Here is an 8756-nt window from a genome sequence, read left to right as displayed (position 1 = left end):
GTAACTTTCCCAAGAAGACTGGTATTTTGTCTTAAAAAGTTATTATTAAAATAAAACGATCTGAAAAATAAGTTTTATACTAAAACATCGGTACACCTGCTACACAGTCATAACAATTCCCATGATCATCTCATCTTTATCATTATAATTTGTTCAGTGTAATTCTGGTGGCTCATCTGTTCTTTCAGAGGTTAAGCTTTGGAAACCAAAACACTGGAGGTTTTGGTTCAGGATTCTTCTAAAACTCCAAAAAAAAAGTGCTAAACAACTTTTTGTTCACATTTATTTGTCAACTGTTTAAAATAAATTGGTGTTACACAGCCTAATTTTTCACATTGACAGATTTACAGTAAAAAAACAGGATGATAGGGTATCATTTAATACATTCTCAATTCACAAAAGAAGAAATGAAGAAAAATAGAGGAGAACACTAGCCATCTGGTCAACCATCTGTTCCCATGCCCTCAGAGTGGGGTAACACCTCCCCACTCCCCACGCCAGAGCTTGACCCCTCACGTGCAGCGAATCCTTCAAGAAGGCATTTGATGAAGAAAAGAGATCAACCGTGCAATATCTGCCACAAATAAAGCAAATACATCACGGACAACCTCCTTTCGAACATCTCAGACCAGCTTCTGTGACACGCTCCTCCTCTGTCCGCTGGACATCCTCCTGCAAAAGAAATGGATGGTGAGCACTCACGCGCAGAGATAGATGCCCATCAAAGACCTCACGCTCCCTCCGAGCCTTCCTCTGACCTACCTGTACGCAGGTATGGGTGGCTCTCCCTGACATCAGCTGCAGGATGCGGATGGCCTCCCAGGTAGGAAGGAGGCTCAGTCCTGAAAGCTGTACCTTTCCTGTTTCCTTGGGTATAGGACAGAGGCATCACCAGGCCACTTCACATCCCATGGGTGGCTCAGAACCAGAATCCCCCCTCCAGGAGGTCCTCAGGGCTGCAGAGACTCTGGGGCTCTGGGGCCAGCTGCCCTCTATCTTGGTTCAGAAACCCTGGCAGGTGTTGCTGCATCTGAGCCTTCCCATCGCCCAGGAGGGCGGCACTTGACTTGGTCCATCGGGTAGGCTCTGTCAGCCACATCTTGGACAGCCTTTCTTGATGGACCGCTAGTGATAGCTGCTTCTTCTCCAAAGTTGTTTGTGCCCCCACGACAGTCTCTGAAGGGAGGACAGGCCCCCAAGGATGGGTGGGGCAGGAGTCAAGCATTCCGCAGGCAGCCGCTGAGCCCAGCATCACCCAAGTGCCACTAATGGGGCTTATCATTAACGTCTCTTCCCGGAAGCTGGAGCTGGGCTTCCGTGATGGGATGTGATATTCAAATAGAAGTGTACCCATATTTTTCATCATAAACAAAGCTAAGAAACACAGACAACCTCTTTTCTAGTACCAAACAGAGCACTGAGAGGAACCAACCCTGCGGCCTCCGGTCCCAGTTGGCAGAGCTCCAGAAACTCCTCCTAAGGAAGAAAGAAACTGAGCGTTAGGGGATCGACTGTCCAGGACTGCCACTCGAACTCTCTAGACAGCAACTGGCCACTTACCCTCCGGACCTGCCAACGCCAAGAGTCCCAGCTCCGATGGCCCCTCATCCATGTCGGATTTGATACTGCAAAGAGGCTGGCCAAGATCGATTTGTCATAAATAAAACAAATTCACCTCGGAATACCTCTCTTCAAGGACCACATAATAAAGGGTCCATGGAGCCCTGCGGTGCTTCCTGCGGGAAGATGGTGGCAGGTGCATGGAGTGCAGAGGCCGAAAGATGGGACAGCATCAACTTGTCGGTCCCAACCAGGGGGCTGACACCAATGTCCCTGCTTTGCCAATGACATCTGGGAACACGTGCCTCGGGGGCAGGACTGGAACCTAGAAAGATGGGCTGAGCAGAATTAGTCCCAGTGAAATGGCTGTCCTGGGAAAACCCCTCTTCTAGAACCTCAGGGACCGCCGCCCTCCACCACAGCAGGTGTCCCTGATCAGCCCTCCTAGGGAGGTGTGGGAGACGGTCCCCCAGGGGACGATCACAGCTAACTTCCATGCACCTGGGCACCATCCACCTCCACCTCTGGAGAGGGCTGGTGGATCGTTTTCATTGGCTCTGAGTTTTTGTAGTTGGCACTGCTGCTATTTTGTTATATTATTTCGGGAAGGGGGCCGCTTCTCATCTGAATCTCCCCCTCAAATGCTGGGTGAAATTCTTCACTCGGGAACCTGGACATGTTTACCCAGCCTCTCTTGCAGCGGGAAGTAGGAAACGTGACTGAGGCCTCTCGTAGTCATGCCCGTTCTTAGAGGCAGGCATGACCTGTAATCAAACCAAGGATGGACAGATACCGGGTGTCCCTGAACCCACCAGCACACAGTGGATGAGGGCTCAGCCTCCACATACATACCCAGAGAGGCAGGGACACCAGAGCCCCTTCCGTGAACCGCCATGGGGCCGGGGGGCTCCTCACGCTGAGATTTGACACCGAAAAAGAAGTGCACCATGTTTGTTTCGTCACATATCAAGCGAAAAGAACATGGGCGACTTCTTTTCAGGTACCAGCAGTCAGCCCTGATGGGCACGGATGTGCTCACAGCCCACGGTCCGCCTGCGTGGAAGGGACACTGAGCGTCAGGGTGCAGCGGCTGGGCCTCGGCCAGTACCATCCAGTCAATGGGTGCGTGAAGGCAACGGGGTGTCTGCTCACCTGGGAGGAGGCGGACGGCGCTCCGTGTCTGCAGCATCCGGGCAGCCCTCACGGGAGAGGTTGACACAGGGCGGAGGTAGGCCAAATGGTCATTATGGATGAAGTCAGTCCACCCCAGCCTCTCTCTCACTCACGACTCCAGGGAGAGCTCACAGGCAGAATCCAATAATCATTACAGCCGGGTTCTGTATGTTTGCGATCAAGTCCACAAATGGTCATGCGGAGCATCATTTCAGAGGAAATGGGGTGGTCTGGGACCCTGAAATAAAATCTCCTCCATGAGTCAGTGGTTCTGCAAGGCATCCTCTTGAGAAATGCGAAGCCAAGGACCTCAAATTAGGTGGGACAAGCCACCGAAGTAGCATCTGCTGTCCATGGACCATCCCTAGGGTGTCTGGCAAGCTCCTGACTCCAGCAGCCCCTTCTTACAGAAGCTCCTGGTTCCGTCGAGAGATGGTCTAGTCTACAAGACAGGCTTTTCAGGATGACTGGTGACAAATACAGCAAGTCCATCACAGAGGGCCACTGGACAGTGGGGATGAAGACATGATGTCTTTTCCAAAGTCAGCATCACTTCCAGGAAGTCTTCCCAGGGAGTGGGGACCCTGGGGGTGAAGGAGGCAGGGGAGATGTTCTGGGGTCCAACCGTCCTCCAGGTCTCTTGGAGAGGGGCCCATGCCAATGGTGTTCCCTGGACACAAAACACATTAATTGGGGGTTACTTGTCATTCATAAATTAAACTAAGAGGACAACATTTTTGAAGTGCAAACACAGTAAATCCATAAGAAAAAGTCATTTTTCACCAAGAATCCACCTTGGGATATTGAAGATAGCTGAACTAAGAGACATATATCCTTGAAAGATAAATACAAGGTGTTTTTTTGTTTTTTTGGTTTTTTTTTTTTTTTTAATCACTGCAGCAGCATGGGATCATCTGTTTGTATCCAAGTAAGATAAAACCCAACGCAAACTAGCCAAAACAATAAATGGAGAGAGAGGCTTCATAACTGATTGGCTTATACAACTGAAAACCATCAAGCTTCAGGCAAGGTTTGATCCAGGGGCTCAAAGATGAGATAAATCAGGGGACACTGGGGAAGAAAAAATGATTTGGAGCGGGGGGGGGGGCACAAAAAGCTTGACCAGAGTCTACTACAAGCGCCCACATGCCTTCCGTGAAGTTGGCACTGGAACCAAGAAGTCTTCGAGGCTGAATTGGATACTGAAAAAGAAGTGCACCGCGAATGTTTCGTCACATATAAAGCGAAAAAGACACGGGCAACTTCTCCTTAAGCACCACAGGTCAGGATCATTCGGCAGCTCAGCTTCTCTACGGTGGCATCACTTCAGCAGACTTCTGAGAGCAAATGGGCCCTGCTGGTGCATCAGGCAACATGTCTTCATGAAAAGGGTGCCAGAAGGGATGTTTCACGATTGTCAAAACACAGAAGACAGCTCAAGGACGACACTGCCTCAGAGCAAGGGGAACAACCTTGGGCCTGGCAGTGTCGCCACTGCTGACTGCTTCAGCTCGCAGAAGCACCCATGCAGACAGGACACGGGAGGTATGGTGAATGAAACCCGAGTTTTTGGTGGCCCATGTGGATGGCTGACACATGCTCCCCTGTCCCCACATCCCACCCTCGTAACCTCCTCGTGCTGCCGTGGACCTCCCGTCACGTGTCTTTGGGTTTGGCTGTGTGACTTGCTTTGACCAATGAGACATGGACAGAAGGGTGCCTGTTGCAATTTCCAGTCTTAAGCAGGCTCTGAGTGTCCCCTTACTTTCTAGGGCCCCTGTCATGGCTGCGAGACCCATGCACCAGGCAGTCCAAGAAGAGAGTGACAGATGGTGAGTCCCACCTGCACCGCCTGGAGCAAGCCTCATCTCTAGAACTTGTCTCAGATATGGCAAAAGTGAAAGTGTCTGAGTCCTGTCTGACTCTTTGCAACCTCGTGGACTGGAGCCTGCCAAGCTCCTCTGTCCATGGAATTCTTCAGGCCAGAATACTGGAGTGGGTTGCCGTTCCCTTCTCCAGGGAACCTTCCCAACCCCGGAATTGAACCAGGGTCTCTTGCATTGCAGGTGGATTCTTTACCAGCTGAGCTACCAGGGAAGGACATTCAGAATTAGTGGACCAGGAGACACATGTGCTAAGCTGAGCATATGGTCTTGAGTGAGATATCAGCATCCGTACCTTCATAGATGGTGAACTCCAGGGCTCTTTCTCTGCCATCAGTGTCACGTCCAGAATGCCTCTGAAGCAGCATCTGACAGTCTGGATGGGTCCTCCTAGGTCGAAACAATGCTGAACAACAGACACGGAGATGAGTGATGGCAACAAAGCCTCCTCCCCAAGTAATGAACGTGCACTTGAAATGCACTCAAGGAGAGGTTGGGTTCTACAGGTGGTAACGATCCAGAAGAGGCACATTGAAACCTGCCTGTGAGCACACCGAGGTCGGTGCCTCAGCTGCTCACTCACTGGTGGTGGTACAGATACCAGTGGTGCTGCCTGGAATCAGGTGTCACACCTGGGAAATCCTCTGGGGTAGTTTTACTACTGAAAAGAGATGGACCATGTGATATTCATCTCATACATGACAACCTCATCAGACATCCTCTTTCCAGACCCCACAGAAGAGAGTTGACGTCACGAAAGAAGGTGCTCCCAACATTAGCACTATTGGCCATAGACACACACACACACACACACACACGCACGCACGCACGCACACACACGCACTCTGGACAGACTGGACCCTGAAGCAGGTAAGACATGTCCTGTCTTCAGCCTGTGCTGTGGGCTGGGCCTCCTCCCGGACGCTTGCGGTGCAGGTTAACCATCCTCCTGGGAGAGGTTTGACTGGGAAGAGACGATTGACTGACAATTGCTTCTACTTATTTTTTAAAAGGCGGGAGACGGACCCCCCAAGAGGGTGACCCCTCTTCCCATACAGCAGACCCACACCGGTCCCCCATCCTCCTCCATCTTTTCCAGAGTCGCCATGTGCACCAAGACGTCATCCCACAGATGGACTGGGTGCTGGTGGATAGTCAAACGGGTGACCTACATCATAAATGAAGTGCACGTCACCGGTCTACCATCCCCTCAGCTACCCTGGAGAGCGGCTGGTGTGTCCAGAGAGTCATCCGGGCCGGATCCCACCCTGAGGCGCCACCACCCGCCGTGAGTCATCAAACAGACGAGACCCATAATGCGCAGCCTCCCGCCAACACAGCAAGCTGGGCCCTTCTCCAAACGTGGCTTCTCTTCCAAGAAGCTGTCCCTTGGAGGGCTGGATCCTGGAGGCCACCCTCCACCCCTGCCCTGCGACACACGACAGTCCTCCTTCCCCTGGCTACTCAGAGTGCAGCTGGCCACGTCCGTTCCCTGAAGGATGCACAGGGAACCGGACGTGCCTCCAGGGTGGGATTTGATACTAAAAAAGAGGTTTCCCGTGTATGTTTCATCATAAATAAAGAGAAGACAACACGGATAACCTCTCCTTCAAGTATCGAAGATAAGCCCTGGTCAAAAACACACACCAAAAAAGAAAACAAAACATCGTGCAGTCTTCCGCTGATGCTGGAGAAGTTTTCCTGAGCCTGTGTGGCCCCGGATGGACGAGTTGACATGTGTCATATACAAGCGAAGAGTCTGAATCGAATGTCTTGGGGTTGCTTCCGGAGGTCAGCCAAGAAACCCTTTAAGACTTAACACTGAAAAGAGGTCACTTGTGAAATATTTTCCACCAGTACAGAGAACATTTAGTTACAACTGCTTTCCAGGAATTGGAGCTTTCCTTGATGGGGAAACTGTAATCTCCTTCTAGAAATATTGCTATATCAGGCCTCAGGAAGTGTCCCAGCAATGGCTTGCACCCCAAGGTCAATGCATCAGGAGCAAATTCACAGATAAATCCCACATTTTGTGGTCAAGAGGCCGGAGACATGGTCTGCAGTGAACAGACACCAAGGCCCCTGCAAGGAATCGGCTACGGGTCCAGGTAATCTTCCAAGTAAGCTGTGGTTCTAAAAACAGATGCATGATATCAAGTTAGTCCTAAGTAAAGTAAGCGCCAAGCCAGGGTAGGGACAGATGGGGATAGAGCCAGGCCTCCATCTTCCACATGAAACACCACTTAACTACTTTCCACTACCTTCCATTTAATTCAGCAGAATTAAGGAAGAAAAACAACTTTCATTTCTGGAAGTCAGTTGGCCAAATGTTTGGGCCACATCTGGGTTAGCTTTTCTGTTTTACTGCAAAACCCTTTTGACCATAATTCTTTCATGGGGGAATATTGATCTCTGTAGACTTTCATTTCACTAAGGAGGCAGGCCCACCCCAACAGGCCTGGAGAGCTAGGACTCAAAAGTCACAGAAAAAGAAACCCAGGTTTTCTCTTGTCAAGTGGTATAATGGTGCCCTCCCCTCTCTCCGTAGCTGACCTTTAGAGCTGAGGACAAAGAGGGTCACCACTCAGGCTGGCCCCCTCCACCCTGACAATCTGTCTCTGATCCCCGGTGAGCCACCAGAGCGCCCAGCCTGTAAGAACGCAGCAGCCGCTACCCTGGACACATCAGAGGCGATGGCCCCCGCCGTAACCCCACTTCTTCACCTTTCTCTATTTTTCCCCTCATGGCTCTTTTCTGGTGTAAGGAATGATGTTTGGGCATCAGCTAACAGGATATAAAAGACTGGTAGACCTTCCTGGTGGCTCAGATGGTAAAGAAGCTGCCTGCAATGCAGGCAGCTGGGTTCGAACCCTGGGTTGAGAAGATTCCCCTGGAGAAGGAAATGGCAACCCACGCCAGTATTTTTGCCTGGAAAATTCCATGGATGAAGGAGCCTGGTGGGCTACAGTCCATGGGGTCGCAAAGAGTCAGGCACAACAAGCAACTAACACTTTCACTTTCTTCAGTGCCGTTCATGGCTATCACCGCAGCCGTTCTGACACTCATCAAACCAAGTGGGGATGAAGTGGAAAGACCTGGGGCTTCCCAAGAACCCATGCCCCTTCCCCAGCTGCCACGAAAAAGCCCAGCACTGAGACATGGCCTACTGCCATTGAAACAAACACAAGGCAGATGACCTACCTCTGTGCCCCGGCTTTAGAGCCGACCAAGAACCACTTCCTTCCCCAAAGGCTGGCTTCACCTCCATGGAGTCCTACTGGAAAGGATTACGAAAGGAGCATCAGCATCAGATACACCATGCAGAGCAAGGGAAACAGATGTGTGGGTTCACTCACCCTGGACTTGAGCTGACAACTTCCGTGTCGTTCAGGACATCTTCCAAGCTGGTATTTGATACTGAAGAGAGGTTGATGTGGATGCCTCCTGATGTGTGCATGCTCAGTCATGTCCAACTCTTTGCGACCCCATGGGCTGCAGCCTGCCAGGCTCCTCTGTCCATGGAATTCTCCAGGGAAGACTTACTGGAGCAGCTTGCCATTTCCATCTCCAGGGGATCTTCTTGACTCAGGGATGGAACCTGTATCTCTCGTATCTCCTGCATTGGAAGGTGGGTTCATTATCAGCTGAGCCGCTGGGGAAGCCCTTTGGTGTGAGTAATTTGTCATAAAAGATGGAGTATACGAAGGAAACCTCTCCTTGAGGATCGCAGAAAAGAGCCACCTCCAGACACACAGCTTCTTCCTGGACAGCAGCACTGCTCCCTAAGGATGAAGTAGATACAACGGTAAGTGAACCAGGTGTGTCGCAGGTAAAGCACATGGCCTGCAGTCTGCTCATTTCTCCTGGAGCAGGGTTGATGATAAAGCCCCCTTCCCTTGAACTGGTGTAGCATCGAGCATTCCTAAAGAGGCACATGCACTCAATTCCTACTGGAAATAAACAGCTCCTATCCCAGACCAACTCTAGAGACCCCCCAAGGCCTCGTCTTGATCTCAGAACTGATTTTTCTTCCCAAAGATGTCATTATGCCTAGGACATCTTTTCTGAATAAACCAGAGATTGTGGGGCAGTGGTCTAGGCAACCTACACTGTCCAGGGCTTGCTGGCCATGCAACAGGC

General features: G+C 51.0%; 2 long non-coding RNA genes across 6 annotated transcripts; both read right to left on the bottom strand.

Annotated features, from left to right (window-relative positions):
- Nucleotides 1–269: 269 nt before the first annotated feature.
- Nucleotides 270–5746, bottom strand: LOC138423655 (uncharacterized). 5 transcript variants are annotated; one of them, XR_011250366.1, is made up of 6 exons: nucleotides 4912–5746; nucleotides 2713–3403; nucleotides 2413–2629; nucleotides 1561–1898; nucleotides 763–1476; nucleotides 270–672 (listed from the first exon to the last, which is right to left on the bottom strand). It is a non-coding gene; the product is annotated as an uncharacterized lncRNA (long non-coding RNA). The 5 variants fall into 5 exon arrangements; XR_011250365.1 differs by having other exon boundaries at nucleotides 2413–2613; nucleotides 4912–5647; XR_011250368.1 differs by having other exon boundaries at nucleotides 1561–1636; nucleotides 2413–2613; nucleotides 4912–5647.
- A 1371-nt stretch (nucleotides 5747–7117) lies between these two features.
- On the bottom strand, nucleotides 7118–8038 carry LOC138423658 (uncharacterized). The gene is made up of 2 exons (XR_011250371.1): nucleotides 7973–8038; nucleotides 7118–7890 (listed from the first exon to the last, which is right to left on the bottom strand). It is a non-coding gene; the product is annotated as an uncharacterized lncRNA (long non-coding RNA).
- Between the last annotated feature and the right edge of the window lie 718 nt (nucleotides 8039–8756).

This window comes from Ovis canadensis, chromosome 18, assembly GCF_042477335.2.
Source record: "Ovis canadensis isolate MfBH-ARS-UI-01 breed Bighorn chromosome 18, ARS-UI_OviCan_v2, whole genome shotgun sequence".
Taxonomy (NCBI): Eukaryota; Metazoa; Chordata; class Mammalia; order Artiodactyla; family Bovidae; genus Ovis; species Ovis canadensis.
Note: the sequence above shows the minus strand (reverse complement) of the source record. Positions and strands in the feature narration are given on the sequence as shown.